Below are 21,211 nucleotides of genomic sequence, written 5' to 3' on the forward strand. Positions count from 1 at the left end.
TGGCTGGTTGGTCGTCACAGCTGAGCCAGGCGGGCCTGCAGCTCGAGAGACAGGAGGTGGGGACTGGTGGCCAAAGGGGCACAGGAGCCACCCCATCCTAATGCAGGGCTGGCATCTCCCAGGGCAGCTTGGCCCAGGCTCTGCAGATGAAAGGCAAACCTGATGCTCAGAGAGGGCAAGGTACTTGCCAGAGGTCACACAGCGGGTCCAGGGTTCAAACCCAGAATTCTGGACTCACTCTCTAGTGCTCTCAGCATCTCTCTGACTAATAAGCAGAAGGCTCTGCATCCTCTTCACCCACAAATCCTATCCCAGACTCTAAAGCCAGTTTGTTGGATGAAGAGAGAAACTAGTGGAAGGCAATTTGGGAAGGAAGCAGGTTGGAAGGATATCAGGCTGTCCCCTGTGGTAGGTCCTCTAAAAATAATAACACCTTCTAGCATTTCTTGAGCGCCTCCTATGTGCCCTTAGACACATAAGTGCTACGTGGGCACTGCTCTAAGTGCCTTACATTAATTCACTCATTTCATATGCAGCCACCTTTACACAAATAATCACAGCCATCATTTTTAAAGCACCTACTAACTGCCAGGTACTGAGCTGGGTGATTGATATGTACCACCTCTGATCCTCACGTGGAGCCCATGAGGTGGACATTGTCCTCACCCCCCTTCATCAGATGAGGAAATAGAAGCCTGGAAAGACAAGCAGCTGTGTCGTTTGCTGGAAGGAAATGGGCTCCACAGTCAACTGAACCCAAGGATTCAAACCTTGGCTTTGCCCCTTCCGGCTGTATGATCTCACTCAAGTGACTCCATCTCTTAGAGCCTCAGTTTACCCTTCTGATAAATGGGATGATTGTGGTACTTGGATCACGGAACCAGACCTGGTGGGAGCACATGAGTGTATTACAGAGCAGCAGTAGGGCATGGACTTTGGGCTTGGACAGGTCTGGGTTCCAATCACACTCTGCTGCTTCCTGGCTGTGTGACCTTCGGCATGTTGCTTAACCTCTCAGGACCTCTCAGGGCCTCCACATGCTCCATAAAATAGGGATCATAATACCTCCCTCATACAACGGACAGGAGGGATGAATAAGCCGACACCCCAGAAGCCCTCCATGCAGGGCTGGGCATTCCGCAGGCACTCAGCACGGGTGATTTGTTCTCATATTCACCGAAGATGACTCTGCTGGGATAAGGGGAAAGGTTACTAGGCTGTGGACAGAAGGACAAGATACCCACAAGCTGCCCTTCTGCACCCACAAGCAATTTGCACAAAGGAGGTCAGTTCCCCATTCTTCTTCACACGCTGTTTTCTCAGGCCTAGCTGCGCCCCCTGACCTTTGCTTTTTGGTTCTCAGAGTGTTCACCATCACTAGCCCAGCCCCAAAACCCTTAGTCCAAACTCGCACCACATTATTCCCAGCTTCACACTTTTGCATGAACGGGGCCCTCCACCAGGTAGGCCCTCATTACCCTAACCCACCCGCCTGGTCTACATCTCACCCAGCTTCCGCCACTTGGATTCCAAACCACCTCCTTCAGGGAGCCTGCCCTGATCCTCTCCTTGAAAGCGAGCTCTCCCGGACTCTCTCTAAACCTCACTTACCCCTTTCTATCATTACACATCAGCTATTTTTGTATGTCACCTCAAATTTTGGCTGCTGTGAGGTGGAAAACTTGCACGGGAGATTTGGAAAAAAAAATTGTCTTGCCTCTAAAATACTTAAAGAAACCTGCTAAGTAGAAATTAATAAATCCTTTCATTAATCCACTCCAACTTCACAATTAATTATTAAATTTCTAATTTAGTATTTACGAAAATCTTCACAGCATTTTAAAATAATCTGCAAACGAGAATGTTCCTTGTTGGGCAAACACTCCCTGGTGTACAAGGGGATTGCCAAGAACCCGAAGCCAGTGGTAAAATAAATGAGCTGCTTGTTGCCAAACAATTTCGGAAGTGAAATTATTAATATTATTAAAATCCTTCTGTGATTTTTTCCAGCCCTGCTTTCAGTCTGGCCTCTTCGTTTATTTCCCAGCACCATCCCCGCCCCCCAGGATCACGGCTCCTCCTCTTCTTCCCTGATTCCATCTCTTCTTATCTCCCTCGACCTCAAAAACAGTCTTCATATCCCCACCTCTATGCCCTGGCTCACACTCCCCCACCTCCTGGAATGCCCTCTCCTCTTTTTTTTTGTCGGAATCTGACCCTTCTTCAGAGCTGAGTTCAAGCTCCTCCTCCCTCCCGGTGCCCTGCCCGCCCTAACCCAGGAGAATCCGCCCATCTCTGGAGCTGCTACACTTCTGACTCTGCATCTGCAAAATGAGAGGGCTAGAGTGGAACAGAGGTGTCAAACTCATGGCCCTCAGGCCAAATCTGGCCTCTATATTTATAGATTGGCCCCAATACTTAAAAATCAATCCAGGTTTACAGTGTCTCATGAAAAACTGTAAGCCCAGGCATTCCACGTGGTGACATTGGGCTGAGACTGAGTAGTGCCCATGCTTTAGATGGGCCTGCCCCTCTCACCAGCCACTTCGCTGTTTGTGCTACTTTCCTGGCCCTGGAAGCACCTGAGTTTGCAACCCTTATACTGGAGTGGAAGCCCTGAGGCTTCCTCCAGTCTCAGAGCCCCTTCTTGAAACATGTTAGGTGGAATCTCCTGATCTGGTTGAAGTGAAGGACCCCCTGCCCACTTGTCCCTGTCCTCACTCCTAGAAGAGACACTCCACTGCCTGCCATCAAGGTATGTCCTCTGGACACTTAAATTCTTTGAAGCACAGTTTGAAAAACTCAGCATCACCTAAGTCCAGGTTGGGCTTCATCCCAGACCTACTAAATTGGCATCCAGGTAAAGAAACCTCCCGATGTAGCCCCCCAAATCAAACCCCCACTCAGTAAAAGACAGCACCTTCACCCACCTCCGCCTGGGCCAATAAATCCTGCTGACTTCACCTTCAAAACAGTTTCAGAATTCAGCCATCTCTCCCAGCCCCATTCCCTCTCCCCTCCTGGAATCCCTATATTCCACTCTTCCCATCACCAGCCAGAGGGGTCCTGGCTGGGGATGGGGACCAGTAGTTCCCAATTCAGGGGTGATTTTTGTGCCCCAGGGTGCATTTGACAATGTCTGGAGATATTTTTAGTTGTCAGGACTGGGTGGGAGAGGGGGGTGCTACTGGCATCCAGTGGGGGACAGGCCAGACGTGCTGCTCAAATCCCTACAATGCACAGAACGGCTCCCACAACAGAGAATCATCCTGCCCAAATGTCTTTAGGGCCCATAATCAGAAACCCTGTGTTCAAACCTAGGTCAGACCCTGTCCCTCATGTGCTCAGAGCCCTCCAGAGGCTCCCACCTCACTTGCAGTCAAATTCAAACTCCTCCTGCCGCCCACAGGGCCCTGGGTGATTTTGACCCTGTTGGCCTCTTGGATCTTGTCTGCCCGCAACCCTCCCACAGGCTCACTCAGCCAGACCGCTCTCCTTATCGTTCCCCTACAATGCAAGATTTTTCCTACCTCAGGGCGTTTGCATCTGCTGTTCCCAGCATCTGGAACACTCTGCCCCAGACATCTGTAGGGCCAGGCCCTCCCTCCCCTCCAGCCACCTGTCTCTTCTGTGACGGCCCATATGACACCGCAGCCTCCATACTCCTTGTCCCCTCCTCTTTCCGTTCATTTCACTATCTGACATACTCCATCTTATTTGTTTCTTGACTGTCTCCCCTGCCCAAACATAAGTGCCATGAAGGCAGAGTGTGCCCATCTTGTTTGTCCATTTCGTTCACTGCTGTCTCCCCAGTGCTTGGGACATAAGAGATACTCAATAAATATCTACTGAGTGAGCATGTGACTTGGTCTACAGGCCTCCCACGCATTCGAATTCTAGAACTGCAGGGGCTTAGTCGACTGAGAGCCAGTAACACCTTTGCCCTGGCGGGAACAGTTCTGCAGTCCAGGACTCCATGATGTTAAGTATCTGCTGAGCTTCCACTCCAGGTCAGAGCACTACCAAAGGGTCACCTAGGTCCTGGCTTAGAGAGAGAAAGACCAAAGGGCAAGAGAGAAGGGGAGGCAGGGGCCGGGTCAGGTTAGGAGGCTGAGGCCACCCTGGTGGCGATGAGGGATGGGCCCCAGCTTAAGAGGGCGTCCCCAGGCTGCCCAGCACGGGAGACCCTAGTCCGCCCCACAGAATGAGAGCTGCACCTGGGAGTGTGGAGGAGATCCTGGAGACCTTGGGCAGGAGCTCGGAACATCAAGGTGGACAGTTTGTTCCAAGAAAAAGCCACATAAAGTGAATTCGCTGAGAATCAGAGCCAAAACCTCAGAAAAAAAGATCAACCTTAGAGAAATTTGCCTGGGACCTGTCTTGCAAAGTGAAAAAAGAAAAGTGCAAATAAACTAATTTTCTCTTTGACCTAACACAATAATATAATTATACGAATTCTTAGGATGATCACAGGGAAGGGAGTGTTGATATAGTCAAATATATTTAAACAAAACTGCATGACAGCACAGTGTAATGTCTTTTTCGTTGCATGTGACCAAGCGGACATCATCATGGAGAGAGTTATTGTCCGCTCAGTCTGCACTGTGGCCACCCTGGTCACTGCCCCCATAAATGGCCCACCCACAGTAGCTTCTGGAAAAGTAGAGGATGCTGTGGCCCGTCCCACCCCAGAATGGACTCCTGAGTACCGCCCCCCCTTAACTTCCAACTTCTGATTCATAAAGCAGGCCCAGATGCACCTGATTGGTGGGCACTAGTCACATGGCTACAACCAAGCTTCTGAAGAGCAGCCCTCAGCCCCTCCTTACCCCTGGTTGGGGTCCTGCCTTCCTTCCCTCCCACAAAGTTCCCACTTCTCAGCCCCTCGCTGGGTCCTGCAGCCCATTCCGCCCCCAGGAGGGGCCAGCCCAGCACCTCTGGTTTTTGAATGACTAAAGAATTATTGTGCCCCATTTTAGAAACAAATAACAAACCAGGAAACATATTTTTATGATTTTTAACAATTAAGGGGCTAATTTTCCCATTACGAAGGGGGTCTCAAATAAACAAGACAAACACTCCATGGAGAAAATAACATAAAAACGAAAGTAGGTTGGGTACCCACGGCGCCAGACGCAGGGAATACAAAAGTAGACGAGGCCGATGTCCGCAGCTCGTTGTCCGTGGGAGAAATGACGAATAGGCTGGTCCCCAGCACTGCGGTGACCAGCGGCGCCCAGGGGGCTGTGGGACAGCAGGGACACACCCACATTCAAGGAATGGTGAGGAAGAGGAGAGAGCGCTCTGGGAAGAGCGAATTGCTCAGGCAAAGGTGTGGAAGGAGAAAGAACTCCGGCCACAGCTTCTAGAACCTTCCAAACCAGAGGTGTCCACCAAGTTGGGTTCTGTGTGTTGTTTTTAATTCAGTTCGTTGGCCAACATTTAAAAATCAGGACTTTTCACACAGGACCTCGGATTTCTGGCTTCTCTTGATAAACGGAAAGATCTGGGCCGCGTGCCGGCTAAGGAGCCGCTGTCCCCTGAGAAGGGCCTGTTCTCTGCAGTTCACTGCAATCACCACCCAGTCCACCTCACTCATCACGTCGCCTCTTGGCCCCAAAGTGTCTGCGTTTTTGACTCCCTGTTCTAAAGCTTGCCAAGGAGGACGCTGGGGAATCGCGCCCAGAGAGCTTAAACAACTCTCCCAAGGTCACACAGCACACAGAAGAGGGCTACAACCTGAGGACTCAGGACATCAAGTCCCACTCGGGACACTAGAAACACCTCCCCCCAGAAGGCCCACGGACCCCACCTCAGACCTCTGGGAGCTGCGGGCCCCAGCCCTGAGCCCCGAGAACCAGGAGGCCGGGCCGGGGAAGGCCCCGTCCTGTTTAGGTTTTGTGGTCTCGTGAGTAACCGAGTGGAAAAAAACAAGCTTGAAAAGATAACAATTACAACAAAATTAAATCAAATCAGGCCCGTGACTCATTTATGGAGCCGTAAAAACAGAAAACAAAAACAAGCTGGTTCTGGAGGAGGGAGGCCGGAATAAGGAGGGGAGAAGTCAGGGAAGGGAAAAAAAATAAAGCAGCAGCAGCAGCAATCTCCTGGGGCTGTCAATTACCACAACAAGGAGGTAACGCTGCCAGGCCCCTGAACGGCCAAGGGCCCAGGGGCTCGGGAGCCGGGGAGACACAGGGGAGGGGCCAAATACCCCAGATGCCAGTGGAATGGCTGGTCTTGTCCCCCCAAACACCCCCGTGAGCTGGGTACCATTGACATGCCACTCTACAGACAAGGAAACTGAGGCTCAGAGGGACCAAGTGACAAGCCTCACACCACACAGCCAGGAAGTGGGAGGATGAGATCTAAGCCTGGCCCCAAAGCCTGTAGGAGGTTCAGTCTTGACATCCGGAAAACAGGCTCCTGAGCCCCAGTCCTGTTCGGGGGGATGAAGGAGCCAGGGTCCTGGAAGCTGCCCTGGACATTTCAGGAGCCCCGAAGTCCAGCCACCCAACATGGCAGCCCACCTGTAGTCTCACTGTCCCCATTCACACAATAACGGGGTCACTTCAGGCAGTGATGAAGGAAGGCCTAGGAGCTTGGTGGGTCTGACCCAAGGGAGCTTCAGAGCCTTCCTTGCTCTGCCCATTTCCCAGAAGCCTCTGCCCCTGGGGATGTAAGAGGAGCCAGAGGCAGAGCCTGAGGGAGCCTGGCCCGCAGGCCTGCGATTCCCCAGAGGTTGCCCTGACCCAGGGACAAGACGGCGCGGGCAGCAGAGAGCTGGGCCAGGGAGCTGGGCCGGGCAGAGAAAGCAGGAGCACTGAGATGGTGAGGACAGGATTTGAAGGGGCTGGGAGGGAAGGGGCGCTGGAAAGCATCTGCCAAAAATAACACCATTCACCACATTAGGACATTGGCTATCAGGTGTTTACTATGGGCAGGGCACAGTGCTGAGTACTTTACATTCATTCATTCAATCATCCATCAATTCTACGAGTCTTTATTGAGCATCTTCTTGTGCCAGGTGCCATGTTGGGGGTTGAGAACATAAGAATGATCAAGAGAGACAAAAGTGGAGCTGCCATCCTGAACGGGGTAGACAGACAAGCAAAAACCAGGATGCACTGGCAAGTGGTAAGAGGTACGGAGACAAAGGAAGCAAGGAAAGGAGTGTCAGGAGTCAGTGAAGGCCTCACTGAGCTGTGACATTTAAGCAGAGACCTGCAGGAGTGAGAGCAAGCCATCTTCAGGAATGGTGTTCCAGGCAGAGGGAACAGCAAGTGCAAAGGTCCTGAGGCAGGAGCATGCCTGGCATGTCTGAGGAACAGCAAGAGGGCCAGTGTGGCAGGAGCAGAGTAAACCCTCCCAACAGCCAAGAGGGCGGGTACCGCTATTATCTCCTCTTACAGAAGAGGAAATTGAGGCTCAGAGAGGGGAAGTGACTTGCCCAGAGTCACATAGTCAGGAAATGGCAGCACAGAGAGCAGAGCACAGTCGGGCTGTGTGGGGAGGTGGGAGTGTGTGCCACAAGGCAGCAGGGTCCAAGGGTGACTCCCAGAGAGCATGTGTCACCTGCCTCGGTCATAGCTGTGGAAGCTGTGATGGTGCAACCAGAGCCCTGCAGGGAGCCTTAGCCCCGGCTTCACCCTGCCTCCCAGGCCCACTGGGTCTAAGGGGCACTGGGTAGCCAAGGGATTGGCAAACTTTTTCTGTAAAGAACCAGATAGTAAATATTTTCACTTTTGGGGGTAGTATGGTCTCTCTCACAACTACTCAACATGCAGGGTGCAGACAGTAACAAACGTTAAGTAAATGAATAGGCATGCTGTGTGCCAATAAAACTTTATAAAAAACAAGCTGTGGGCCAGATTTGGCCCGAGGGCCATAGTTTGCCAACCCTTGGGATAATGCATGCAAATCAGAGCACATAGCACATAGTTAAGTGCTCAATAATATTTGATGAATGAGTGAAATGAGGCTGAATCTCACTTTCTCCACTTCTTAAAAAGAAATCATTACAATTAGCTGTTTATTGAATGCCTCCCTTGTTACCTGGGGCTTCAGGAAGCCAGGAATGGACCTCATATCATTCCTCCTATAAAACCGTATGAGATAGGAGTGTCAATAACCCCTTTTCACAGAAACTGAGGCTAAGTGACCAAGGCCATGGAGCTGGGACATGACAAATCTGGAATCCAACCTGGGTCTTCCAAAACTGGGCCTGGGGCTCTCTATACGCTGAAATTTAGAGACTGAGACCAAGACCCTGGGGCCCGCACTGGGCCTGGAACAGGGTCTGGCTCTAGATCCTCAGCTCAGTCCTCCCAACACCAGCGGTCTGCTGCCCACACTCCCTCCTGGGCAGTGGGTCAAATACATAAGGGAGGGAGGGAGACACAGAGACAGAGAGAGACAGGACAAAGACAGAGACAGAAGGATCCAGGGAGACACAACGAGAAACAGAGAGACACAAAAAGAGATGGAACTCAAGAGGGGTGACACATCTCCCATCCCTCCTTCCCCCCCGGGACCCCCTCCCAGGCCCACCATGCTCTCCATTGCCACCGACTCCTTCCAGGGAAAATATGATCCATCCACCACACAGTCCTGGCTTGGAATCCCAACTCTGACACTGACCACTGTGTGACATTAGACAAGTGACTCCCCCTCTCTGAGCCTCATTCTCCCCATCTGTGAAGGAAGATGATGCTGACTTTGACAGTTTCATTGGCTGCTGGATCAGATGGAGCAGGGTTGTCTGGTACCAGCAAGCACCTGAGGACACCAGGCACCCCCCTCCCTGGGCTAGGGAAGTGGGATGAGAACACACTTTCGGAGCTCAGGGCCTGTATTCCCTAAGGGGTCACTATTTACTCATTCATTCTTTCGACAAATATTTATTGAGCACCTACCGTTTGCAGGAGATGCAGCAGTGAAGAAGGCAAACGTAAGTCCCTGGCCTGGTAGAGCTGATGCTCTAAATGGGAAGGCAGCTGAGCAACCAACATGCAAGTTAAGACAAAGGGACCAGGTGGTGAGGAGGGCAATGGGAGTAATAACTCAGGGCACACAGGGAGAAAATGCCCCCTGGGGTGGGGGGCTAATTATTGAGTACTTCCTGAGTGCAAGGCACTTTCATCAATTTTATCACACAATCTCCTCAGCAATCCCAGGAGATATATACTCTTACTGTCCTCATTTCCCAGATAAGGAAATGGGCTCAGAGAGGTAGAGTGACTTGCCCAAGGTCACACAGCTCTAAAGAGGCAGAATCAGAATTCAAATGAGCCCCAAAGTTCTAGGGACAATTAGAGGGGTTTAAACCAAGATGGGATGAGTCAGTACCACCCCTGCAAGATACCAGAGCAGAAGCTTGAATGGGGGACAGTCAGACAGAGAACAAGACTTGCGTCAGAGGCCTCAGCAGTCAATAGGTTAAAGACCCAGGAATCTGGATCCTTGGACTCCCTGACAGGGCTCTAGCTCCAGCTCCAGCCATCACCAGGCCCCGGATAGGGTGACAGCCACACCCAGGCTCAGCCTCTGGCCCGCGCCGCCTGCTGGGAATACACAGTCCTCAAGACTAGGAGGCTCAAAATAGAAAGCTCGGAACCTGGGTTGGAGCCTGGAATGCCCGGGCGGGCAGGCTGGGACTCCTGGACTGGCCCACGCACCGCCTGGCCTGGGGCTGGCGGGGCGGCAGAAGCACCAGGATCCACCGCGAGGGTCTCGGTCCCGCCTGTTATTCTCCTTAAGCAGCTTCCAAGACACTGGCTCCAGGATCAGATGAACCTGGGCTCCTCTCCTGGCTTAATCTTGGACTCGCTGTATGGCCTTGGGCTGGTCACCTACCCCGAGGGACCTCAGTGTCCTTATCTGCCAACAACACATAGAGCTGTTCAGCAAATGCCTGTCAAGCACCTATTATGTTCCGGGCACCATGCTGGGACACTGGAGATCCAACAGAGAACAAAACAGAAAAAACCCCTGCACTTGTGGATAAAGAAAATCTACAGTGTGTCAGAAGCTGACGAGCACCCCAGGGGAACATAAAGCTGGGATGGGGACATGGAATACGAGGTAGGGAGGGGAGGGGGAGAGGGCCCTGTGGACACTTGGGAGAAGAGTGTTCCAGACAGAGGGACAGCCAGTGCAAAGGCCCTGAGGCAGCATGAGCTTGGATCATTTCAGAGACACAGGGGAAGCCCATATGTCTGGAAGGGTGAATGAGGAGGAAGGCGAGGGAGAGGAGGTCCCTCTGATACAGGGCCTCGTGAGCCAAGGGAAGAACTTGAGCTTAATTCTCAGAGCATTGGGGATCCAACTCTGTGGAGGAGTAACGTGGGCTGACCCACAGTTTTACAGGACCCTCTGGCTGAGTGTGCAAAGGGAACTTCCGGAGGGACGGAATGGAGGCTTCTGTGCCAGTGCGCTTGAGAGGTGATGGTAGCAGTGGAGGCAGAAGGAAGGACTTGAAGACCCCTCTGGCCCTCAGGAGGCCCAGCAGGAAGTTGGCAGACAGGAGGCCCAGCCTGGGAGGCCGACTGGTTTGTCTAGCCTAAGACCCCCACCCCCAGCCTGTGCTGACCTGTGGCAGCCCTAGGGCTGGGAAATGTGCCTGGAATGTCAGCCACGAGGCCTGGGCCGGACAGTGCCTGTGGGACCTGCCGGGAGGCCAGGCGAGCACCCTGACCACAGCCCTGCCCACACATGGAACCTCTCAAGCTCATTGACCAGGGTAAGTGGTAATTACAGGCCCTGGAGCAGAGGGGGAGGGGACTGCAAGCCAGAGACTCTCCCTCAGCCAACCCCACTCCTAGTTACTAAGCACCTATTATGTGCCGAGCCCTCACCACACACCAACCCATCCCACACACCTCAATCCTGTGCTGCTGAGACCTTCACGTGACCCGTCTTTCAGATGAGGAAACTGACTTGCCTACAGTCCCACAGGACGAAACAAGACACGCAGGAGCTGAGATTTGCACTGTGGACCCCAAACTTGGCAGGCACTGGGGTTGCGCTGGCGACAAACTGCTCCACAGACCAAGGTGAGTCAGGAGAAAGAGCACTGGACTGCGAGTCCCCTGGGGCTTTTTCTGGGCCTTAGCCCCATCATCTGTCAAAGAACCATTCATTCATTCATTCACAAATGCTTACTGGGCACCTGCTCTGCACAGGCACTGTGCTGGGGGCTTAATGTACAGCAATGAACAATACAGACAAAACTCCCCTTGAGTGATGGTGGCATTCCAGTGGAAGAAAACAGACAAGAAATGGGATAGACAAGCAGGGAAATCTTCTAGGATAAGCTCTAAATCCTAGGAAGAAAATAAAAGAGCATGAGGCGATAGAAATGAGGGGCTATCCAGGGAAGTCCTCTCCAAAGGATGACTTTGGAACTGAGGCCTAACTGCAGAGGAGTCGCCAAGGGGACAGCTGAGGGAAGAGGGTTCTCTATTCGAGAGGAAAGAGCAAGTGCAAAGGCCCTGAGGCAGCAACATAATTGGTATGTTTGTGGCACAAGCAGGAGGTCAGTGTGGCTACAGCTGAGCAGAAAATGGGGGAGAGTAAAGTTAGAAAGGCTGAGAGGTGGCAGGGGGTGGGGTGATCCCCTAGAGCCTTGTGGGTTGCTGTAAGGACTTTGGCATCTGTTCTGAGAGCAGTGGGAGCCATGGAGTGTTCTGAGCAGAGGAAAGACAGGGTCTGTCTTGGGTTCTAAGGGAATCCCTCTGGCTTATGAGGCAAGAGTGGAGGCAGGAAGACCAATAAGGAGGCAGCCACAAAGGTCCCAGCGGGAGAAGGCGGTGCTGGATCAGGGTAGGGCAGTGGAGAGGGACCTCTGGACATTTGGATGAGGTCGCTGGTGGACTGGCCATGGGGGACAGGAGAGGGAAACCCGGGTCTGGAGCCTGGGCAGCCAGATGGCTGGGGTTGCCATCACTGCAGCAGGGAATACCCCCAGTTTGTGGTGTGGGGAAAGGGGGCCCTTCTGAGCATAAGGACCTACCCAGGGTAAAAGGGGGCACCTAGTTCCCCAACCCCTGCCTCAAACATAGAAACAGTGAAGAGCACATGGACAGGTAGCCCTGGAATCTGTGACCCCAGGAATGAGATGCTGTCTCCCTGGTGAGAGCCTTGCAGATCTAGCTCCCTTGACTCACCCAACTTCTCACCCCACAGTAAGTGAATTCACTATTCTTTGCTGTGCCCTAAGCATCCCACTGGGCTCCCTGGAATCCCAGGAGGCAGCAGGGAAGGGATGGAACAGGCTGTCTGTCCTTCCCACCCATCCGCCTCCCCTACCAGCCAAACAGGGCTGAGGAGGACTCACAGCCAGAACTTCCCCTATGCCTCTGTCCAGGCTGTTCCCTATTCCCCCATCCCCTGCCCACTCATCCCACCCCAGAAGCCCTCAGAGATGGCACCCTGCATCACCTATGGGCCCTGCAGCCGGAAACTCAGCTCTGGTCCCCATCACCTCACACTCCCCTGTCCATATCGTCATCCCTTGGTTCTCCGGTCACAAGTTCCCGTTTCATAGATGGAGGAACTAAGGTTCTGAGAGAGGGGGCAGGTTCCCAAGATCACAGGCAAGGTCAGCGGCAGTGCCAGGTTTCAAATTCACATCTGTCTGATTCCCAATCTCTTAACCTCAGAGTGGTACAGCTGCTGGCTTAAGTGGGCAAAATGACCCAAGACAAGGATCTGGGGGCAAGCCGTTTATTTGGAAGGTGATCCCAGAAACATTAGTAGGGAGTGAGACAAGGAAGGGGAGTGAGCAAGTTGCCTCTGTGGGCTCAGCCCCCCGGGAACCTGTGAGAGAAGGAGCAGAACATGCCCAGGGTGAGGACACCGGGGTATTTACACACCAGTTCCCACCTCTGTTTGTGAGGGTCTCACACTTTCGCCCGGCACTCCTGCAGCCAGAGGAAGCCCTCAGGCAGAGAGATTGAGGACAGTGACCACAAGTGTTACCTCCCAGGTGGGCACTGCAAGTCCCTGGGACTGTGGCCATCCCCGAAGTGTCTTCTGGTCCTCTTTCTTCCCCACGCTGCCTACCATAGCACTGCCCCAGACCTTCTGACCCACAAACATAAGCCTGAGAAACCAGAGCTGGTACAGGTGAGAAAACAGGCCCACAGAGGCCACCTACATGCCATGGGCTGCCCAGGTGGAGAGTGGTCAAGTGCACCTCCCTTCAGGGTCTCCCGACTTCCAGAACAGTGCTGGCCCCAGGATGTAGACAATGCCCTTCAGGGGGATGCAGCTGAGCTGCATGACCATGGGCAAGACCCTCCACCTCTCAGAGCCTCAGTTCCCTCATCTGAAGAATGGGATCATTAAAATAAAAAAGCTACCTCACAAGGCTTTTGTGGGGATTCAACAGGACACTAGATATAAAGGGCTTAATACAGCACATGCAAGTAGTAGTAGGTACTTATATAAATATTTGCATTTCAGTGAGATGGTGCCTGTGTCACAGGCATTCAATAAATGGAAACCACTGTTACTATAGTTGTTATGGTTGTTTGGGACCCTCTTCATAAGGACCAAGCCCAGGCCTGCTCTGTTGGGACAAGATGTTGGCTGGGTGCCTCCCCAAATTTCCTGGGCCCCTCCCCAAAGTTCCTGGGTCCCCCAGCCTCTTGCTCAAGGCTCCCTGAACTTTGGGGAAACAGAGGAGGAGGAGGAAGGGGTGGGGGCTAGGCCAGGCCTGCTAGCGGTAACTGCGGGCAGTGACCCTGCCCGAGAGGCCCCCGCTCACCCGTCCACCCATCCGCCAGAGCCGCCTGCCCATTCCACGCAGGGGACGCCTCATCTTGCACAAGACAGGAAGTGGGAGGCCCGGGGTGGCGGCGGGTGACGCCAGGACCCCGTGTCCACCCGGCTGCAGACAGGATGGGCAAGGGAGGCCCCAGCCAGGCTTCCTGTGTGCTGAGTACACTGGACAGAAAGGAGAAGTGGGGTCCAGGGTCACAGGGAGATCCGGGCAGCATCTTCCCCTCCCCAGCCCAACTGTTCCGCCCTCCCTGACTCAGGGGCCCTGAGTTCAAATCTCAGCCTTGCCATCTCCCAGCTGCATGACTTTGGACCACTGCAGCTCTTAGCGCCTCTGTTTCCAGTCACTGCTGGGGAGCTGGGAAGCCTCTCCTCTAAGCCTCCTACCCTCTTTGGGGCCTTGTCATCATCAGCCCCATTTCACAGATGAGGAAAGCACGTCCATGTGGTGTTTTCAAACAGCACCAATTATACTTGAAGATTTAGGGGCACAAAGGGAGAGGGCAAGCCTGAGGATCTACTATGTGCTGGCGACACAAAGATAAAGCCAACACGATCCCTATGCTCCGTCCTGGACCCACAATAGGCATTATTAATCAATTATGATTCTCCCTCCTAGGAGCCCAGGTACAGCCTCAGAACCCTGCTCACTACAGCTTTCCAGCCCCTGCCAATCCAAGCACCTGAAGCCTGAGTAAGTAAGGAGAGTATGTCTGCTGCAGCATTTCAGCAGCAGTCTGGACCAGAGGAAAACTTTCCCAAGAAAGAGGCTACCCTCTGGCAAGCAGTCTTCGGGTATCTCTCTATTATCAGGGACCCTGGAATATATATCTACCCCTGTCGGCCCAGACTCTCAGGGCCCTCCCTGGAACAGCATATTGGGGGGACCACAGGCAAAGCCTGGGCTCTGAGGGAGACATTAGCAGAGTAACTGGGGCTGGGCTTACCCTTGGAGAGGAGGGGTTGGGGTCCAGGGCCGGGCAGGGAGGGGACTGGGAGGAGGAAAAGGCCAGATCACCAGCATGCTGTGGTCTCTACCAGCAGTGCTAGGGAAAGTCCAGTGACCCAGAGCCCTGGGGTGGATTGTGTAAATAGGAAAAATGAAACCGAATGCAGAGCCCCGGGCCTCCCGCCAGCCCTGGCCCTCTAGCCCTATATTCACTGCCATCACCTTGGTCCAAACCACCATCAACACTCGCCTGGACATCTGCAGTTGCTTCCAACCTGGTCTCCCTGCTTCACCTTTGTTCCCGACACAACCTTTCCACATGGCAGCTGGAGGGATCAAAAATATAACCCCAACCAAGTGACTCCCCTGCTTCAACCCTCCAGTGACTGCCCATCACATTTAGGATAAAATCCACATGCCTGACTCTGGCCTCCAAGCCCTGGGTGTCTGGCCCCTTCCCCTTTCAGCATCATCTCCCACTTCTCTCCCCATCACTCATGCTGCCCAGGAATACCCCGGAATATTTTCGACTCCTTAAATAAGACAACCTTACTCCCACTTGCAGCCTCCATCCTTGCTGTTCCCTCCACCTATAACACTGTTCCTCCATATGTTCCGTTGGTGGTTACATCTCATTAATCAGGTCTCAATAAATGCCACCTCCTCCCATCCGGGTCACCCCATATGTCTCCTCTGTCACCCTCCACTGCACCCCTCTGCTTATGTCTTTATAGCACCTACCCCTGTCTGGAAGTGTCTACTGATTTGTTCACTTGTTTGTCCGTCTCCCTCACCAGAACGCGAGCTTCGTGAGGGCAAGCGTTGCGCCTGCCCTAGTCACTGCTGTGTCCCCAGCACCTGGCACACAGTAGGTGCTCAATAGATATTTATTGAAATAGACTGAAAGGAAACAGCATAAATCACCTAGGGGGTTCTCACTGGGATCTTCCAAGTCCCCATTCGTGTCCCTCCCGGGGAATGACAGGTTAGTCCCCCTCAATTGCCACTCCCCACTCCAGACGGTGTACAGCGCTGGGGAAAATTCTGATTTCAGTGGAAAGATGATCAATTAGTGATGTCTGCCACAGACCAGGCAGGGCAGGGCACCTGCAGGCACTTGTGTCTGGTCTGTTCTTTGCTGTCTCCACAACACCCAGGACAATGCCTGGAACATAGTGCTCAGTAAATATCTGCTGAATGTCAAATTCATGGGTTCTTTGTCTAATTGGCCACTTTTTTCAGGAAGAAAAACATCTTTAGCTCCTCTAACTAACAATCATTGGCCAGCCATTCCGTGGGGCCCCAATATGTGCTAAACCTGAGATAGTCTGGGGAGAGGTTCTAATCCTCTGTTTACAGAGGAGGAAGCCAAGGTGACAAGATTTGATTGAAGTCACCCAGCTGGGTTTAGCTGATCCCCAAGTTCTCTAAGAATCCAGTCTTGCAGCCTGGGGGAGGAGACAGAGACCTTGTCTGGGCTCCTGCCCTCCCCCAGGGCATCCCGAGCCCCCTCCCTAGGGTACAGGGGATGAGGAGAGGCAGCCTCTGCTTCCCTTTTGAGGCATGTCACAGGGCTGTGGTTAAACGGAAGCAGGGCCCCTGCCCATCCCGGGCGCGGACCTCCAAGGGCCCCACCCTCCCCATTCCCAGACAAGACTCTTTCCAGCTGACCATGGGGGTGTCTGTTCCCTGTTCCTCTTTTCTCCGGGCAGGAGGAAGTGGGTGGGGCCATGAGAAGATCCAGAGACTCAGTTTCCTCATCTGGCAAGTGGGCTCAGCCTTCAGGAGTTGGCCTGTGGTGGAGATTCAAGGAGAAAATTCCTGAAAGATGTTGAGCCAGGGTGTGACAGATAGTTGGGCCGGAAGGCAGAGTGGGCAGAGGTGCCTCATGACACTGTCTCCCTGCTCAGACCCTCCCACAGCTCCCCACTGCCCTCAGTGTAAGGGCAGGCCACTCTCCCCAAGGAGCCTGTCCAGCCCAGCCCTCAGCCTTCCTCACTCCCCACTCCCTGCACCTCACAGCTCCAGCTACATGGTCTTTTAGATTCACTTACTCACTCTGCTCTGTCCCACCACAGGGCCTTTGCACATGCTGTGCCCCCATTGCTGAAACATCTTGTTCCTCCCTTTCTCATCTACTTGGCCTCTGCTTACTCTCCAGTTTTCAGTCCTCAGTTCAGTTCTCTTTCAGCTTCCTGACCTCACAATCATGTCAAGCCTCCTGCACCATTACAGGCCCTGAAATCACCTCATACTTGTCAGTCACAAATGGACATTTCTGAGAGTGATTTGGTTAATGTGCATCTCCCACACTGGGCTATGAGCTCCCTGTGGGCAGGAACCATTGTCTCCCCAATGCCTGGCACAGAGTAGGTGCTTCATTAATATTTGCTGAATGAATGAATGAATGGCAAATGCAGAATGAATGGAGCAACAGGCAAGTCACACCCTCCAGATGCCCTCTCCCACATCTTGCTCTGGCCTTGGGCCCAGCCCCACCTCTGCCCTGCTCAGACCCCCTCCTCTAGGATGGCTGCTTCAGCTACCCCCCACCTAGTCCCCAAAGCACTGCCTCCCTCACCTCTAAGAGCCTTCCTTTCCTGGATAGAAACCAAAGGGATGGACCTCAATCATGGGCTTCCCCTGAGCCTGGTATTCTAAGGATGGGCCTTGGGGTCACCCTGGAGCAGACGTCAAGGCCAGGAGATCTCCCATCCCAGACATCAACCGGAACAGACCTCCCCCCTTTACTTATGTTATATTCGGAACAGTTACAACTTAGGCACTTTAACAGGAATTCAACTACATGTGCTCAGCAAAAAATAAAAAGTCTCAGAGAGAAGAACCAATCGCCTGGTAGAAACCCAGGACGGGGAGATGTGGGTTAGCAGTGCGCCCATAGTCTGAGTCCGCTCAGATGCAGCCCTGTTCCCACACTGCGGCCCTCAAACACAAGCCAGGCCTCCCCCAGGTGGGACCTGATGCTGGAAAGATGACAGGCCGAATTTATGGAGACCGTACATCTGCCTCAGTTGGGGAGGGTTGTGTCCTTCCTGTGGAATTCCCAAGGGGAACTTGGCCACGGTCGATCTTCACCTTACAGGCCAGATTTAGAGCTTGCCCTTGGGTGATGTGGGCCACTGCCATGGGATCTTCTTTTGAACAGTGGGTACCGCAGATCAGAAAAAATGAAAACCATGGGACAAGATGTTCCCAAAGGGAGCACTGAGGGTAGATTGAAAATTCCTAAATTCCATTCCTGCTGAGTGTCACCTCCCAGGCTCTTGAAGGCTCCACGATGCTGGGATGAAGGTCTGGGCTCTGTTGCCCTTTGCTCTCAGCAGGATGGGGGCTCAGAGATCCTCTTCCCATCTCCTGGTACACTCCCTCACCTGCCTCCTGCAGGTTCAGGCAGCGCGCCTGGGTTGAGAGGAACCCATCAGCTCTCAGCTGGGGTTACCTTGGCACCCAGACAATGTCCCCACGGGCTGCATCCTTGCGAGGAGCTGCCAAGACTGTCACCAAACACTGTGTTTTGTGCACCTACTGTGTGCCAGGCCCCACATGAATAAGACAGATCCCCACTTGCTAGAGCTCACCTTCAGGGTGGGGTCAGGGTGGGCACAAAACACTGAACAAATGACCAAATAAATGGGGAGAGAGAGAGAGAATGACAAGTGCTCAATAGAAAAATAAATCAGGGTCAGGAACAGAGAAGAATAGAGGGGCTACTGCAGGGGGTGGACTGGGAAGTCTCTCTCAGGAGCACAGGCCTGAGTGAGGTCACAGAAAGATCCAGAAGAACTTTGTGTTCCAATGTTCCAGAGTGAAAGAAGACAAGGGCAACGGCGGGAAAAGGATGGGAAAAGCTTGGTGTGTTGTTTAAGGAGGCACGGAAGTCAATATAACCAGAGGGGAGGCGGGGGAGGGGGGGTGTGGGGCAGGTGCAGGGGCCCACCCTGCAGGGCCTGTGGGGGCGGGGAGGGAGCGGAGGGCTCTGGGAGGGCTTTGAGCGGGCCGTGGGTGAGCTGACTGAAGTTCTAACAGGATCCCTCTGGTGAAGGTGGCAGCAGGGAGGGAGAAGGAGGAGGATGGACCAGGTGATGGCAGAGCAGGGGAGAGACAGTCAGATTCTGGGTACAGCCAGAAGGCAGAGCCGATGGGATTTGCTGATGGAGTGGAGGTGGGGTTAGAGAGGGCGGAGTTGAGAATGACTCCAGGGTCTGAGGCCTGATCCCCTGGGTTGGTCGCACTGCCATTTTCTGAGTTGGGGAAGACACAGGGGTTTAAGTGACATCCACATCTCTGATTTGGGAAACTGAGCAAGAGAGAGACCTGGGAGGAGGAAGAAGCTGGGCTCAGGCAGACCGTGTGGACTGAGCCACCAATGGTCACACTGACGGGGACCGGGGAGCCCTTGTCAAGCTCTGTGTGATTGAGCTTGCCAGGCATGGGGTCAGGTGAAGGCAGGAGAGGGCTCCACCCCACCTCAAGGGCCATTTGTGAGGCCTGAGAGAAAACAGGCAGGGAGGACAGAGGAGAACCAGAAAGACCAGCCTCTGGAGCCCTGGTGCTCAAGGAGCGGGAAGTGGCCCAGGGGGACAAGTGAGTGAAGTCCCGGCAAATCCAAGCCCACCTGTGCAGCGTAGATGTGAGATGTCAGTGACACTGGAACTGGTGGCCAGCCCAGATGAGTCCCGGTCACCTTTAGAGCCCAAATTTCTCTGGGGCAGATAGAGAGGCTGTGTCCTGATTGGTCTAAGTCAGCCATGGGAATTCCTTTCTGGTTTAAAGGTAAACATGATTCCACTGTCACATGGAACACCAGGGGAAGTCTACTGGGACATTTAGAAAATATTTTCCTGTTTGATAAAGGAGTGAGATTCTAGATGAGAAAGATCCTTTTCCTGCACAGCTCCCCCGCTTCCCTCCTAGTTAGGCTGTGGTCATGTGGGATGTGATGTCTGGTGCCACAGCAGCCACTAGGGCCCATGAGGAAAAGAGAAGGGAAGAGAAGTCAACCTAGAGCCCAGCTAACTGATCCTGGAACAGCCCCACATCCAGACTCTTGTTATAAGATTTAATTACATGGACGAAGGCCTAATTAGGAAAAGAGGAAAATCGGAAGGAACCCTGAGATGGGAGAGAATAGAGAGGAGGAGGGGTGAGAAGGCCTTAAAATAGACTTTTAGAGGATTTCATTTGGGGCAGCAAGTTCCTGGGAGAAAAAAAGTAGCCTTGCAGATACTTAAACCCTCACCTGGGATGACACTTAAAACCTCATTCTAGAAGTCTAAGATACATCTAATGCTACAGATGGGGAAACTGAGGCCCAGGGAACTTAGCAGCTGCCCACAGCCACAAAGCAGAGAAACACTGGCTCATGCATCCAGCCATGCTGACTGCCTCCCACGTGTGTCCTCATCTGCCAATAGAGGTAAGAAGAGCACATGTCCATTCGCGATGTCATGAGCACTCAGCAAAGTGGCTGAGACACAGTGAGTACTCAAAAACATCCAGGCACAGGCCCTGGGTACATGGCAGGCTCCAGAAGTGTGAGCTACTATTTCTGCAAATAGTACATGCTCTCTGAAGGGTGCTCTCATTCACTGAGCACCTACTCTATACCAGGCACATTTCTAATCCAGAGGGCCCATTAATTCGTTTAATCCCCACAATAGCCCGAGGCCTCATTTGCTCCCCAGCGTGTAGCTTCCCTGGCCCCATGCTCAGTGAATCACCCTCAGGAAGCCCTAACTCCCCATCATGTCCCCCCTGACCCCACTGAGTTCCCTACCTCTGCTTGCATGCATCCCTGCCTAGCTCACTCTCTGATGGGCCCCCTCTCCAAAGTTCTTGGTCCCTGTGTGGCCCTAGGCAAGGATCAAGGGCCTCTCTGGGTCTCACTTTCCACATTTATAAAAGGGCATTAATCACAGTCCCACCTCCTAGGCTGGTTGTAAGAACCCAGGAAGGCCGCTGGCACCGTGCCTGGCCTGTAGTCTGTGCTCAGTCAACATGAGGTATGGTCATGAGCCATTGCTGCAAGGGGCTGCCCTGCCTCCTGTGTCCTGCCTCCTGCCGGAGCCCTGGCTTTGTCGGGTTTGGGCACTAAGGTGCCTGGAGTGACCCCGGGTCCTGACCCAGCAGCTAGAGGAAGGGGAGGGAGTCTCCAGGGCCCGCCTGCTGCCTCGCCCTGCGGCCCTGGCTCACGCCCCACCCAGGGCCACCACCGTCTCTGAGGACCCATTGTTCCTGTCTGGCTCAGCTCCAGGGCCCTGGTCCTGCCCAGGCTCCCACTTCCTTCTAGGATCCCCCACCATCCCTGGGGCTGGGACCCCGCTATGGGGCCTGAATGAGGGTACCGGATGTGAGAGCAACTCAGCTGTGGGAGCACGGGTTCAAATCCCAGCTCTGCCATTTCCCAGCTGTGGGACCTGAGGCACTCTGCCTCTCTCAGCCTCAGTTTCCGCCTTC

At 53.5% G+C, this 21,211-nt stretch overlaps 1 long non-coding RNA gene across 1 annotated transcript in view; it reads right to left on the bottom strand.

Moving 5' to 3' along the window:
• Positions 1-531: 531 nt before the first annotated feature.
• Positions 532-21,211, bottom strand: part of LOC130832488 (uncharacterized) — a 40,058-nt gene continuing 19,378 nt past the window's right edge. The window contains exons 2-3 of the long non-coding RNA XR_009048299.1: positions 16,406-16,527; positions 532-1,188 (exon numbers count right to left, since the gene is read on the bottom strand). This is a non-coding gene — a long non-coding RNA (uncharacterized LOC130832488). The remainder of the gene's footprint in view (positions 1,189-16,405; positions 16,528-21,211) is intronic.

The sequence above is a fragment of the Hippopotamus amphibius genome, chromosome 12, assembly GCF_030028045.1.
Source record: "Hippopotamus amphibius kiboko isolate mHipAmp2 chromosome 12, mHipAmp2.hap2, whole genome shotgun sequence".
Classification (NCBI taxonomy): domain Eukaryota; kingdom Metazoa; phylum Chordata; class Mammalia; order Artiodactyla; family Hippopotamidae; genus Hippopotamus; species Hippopotamus amphibius.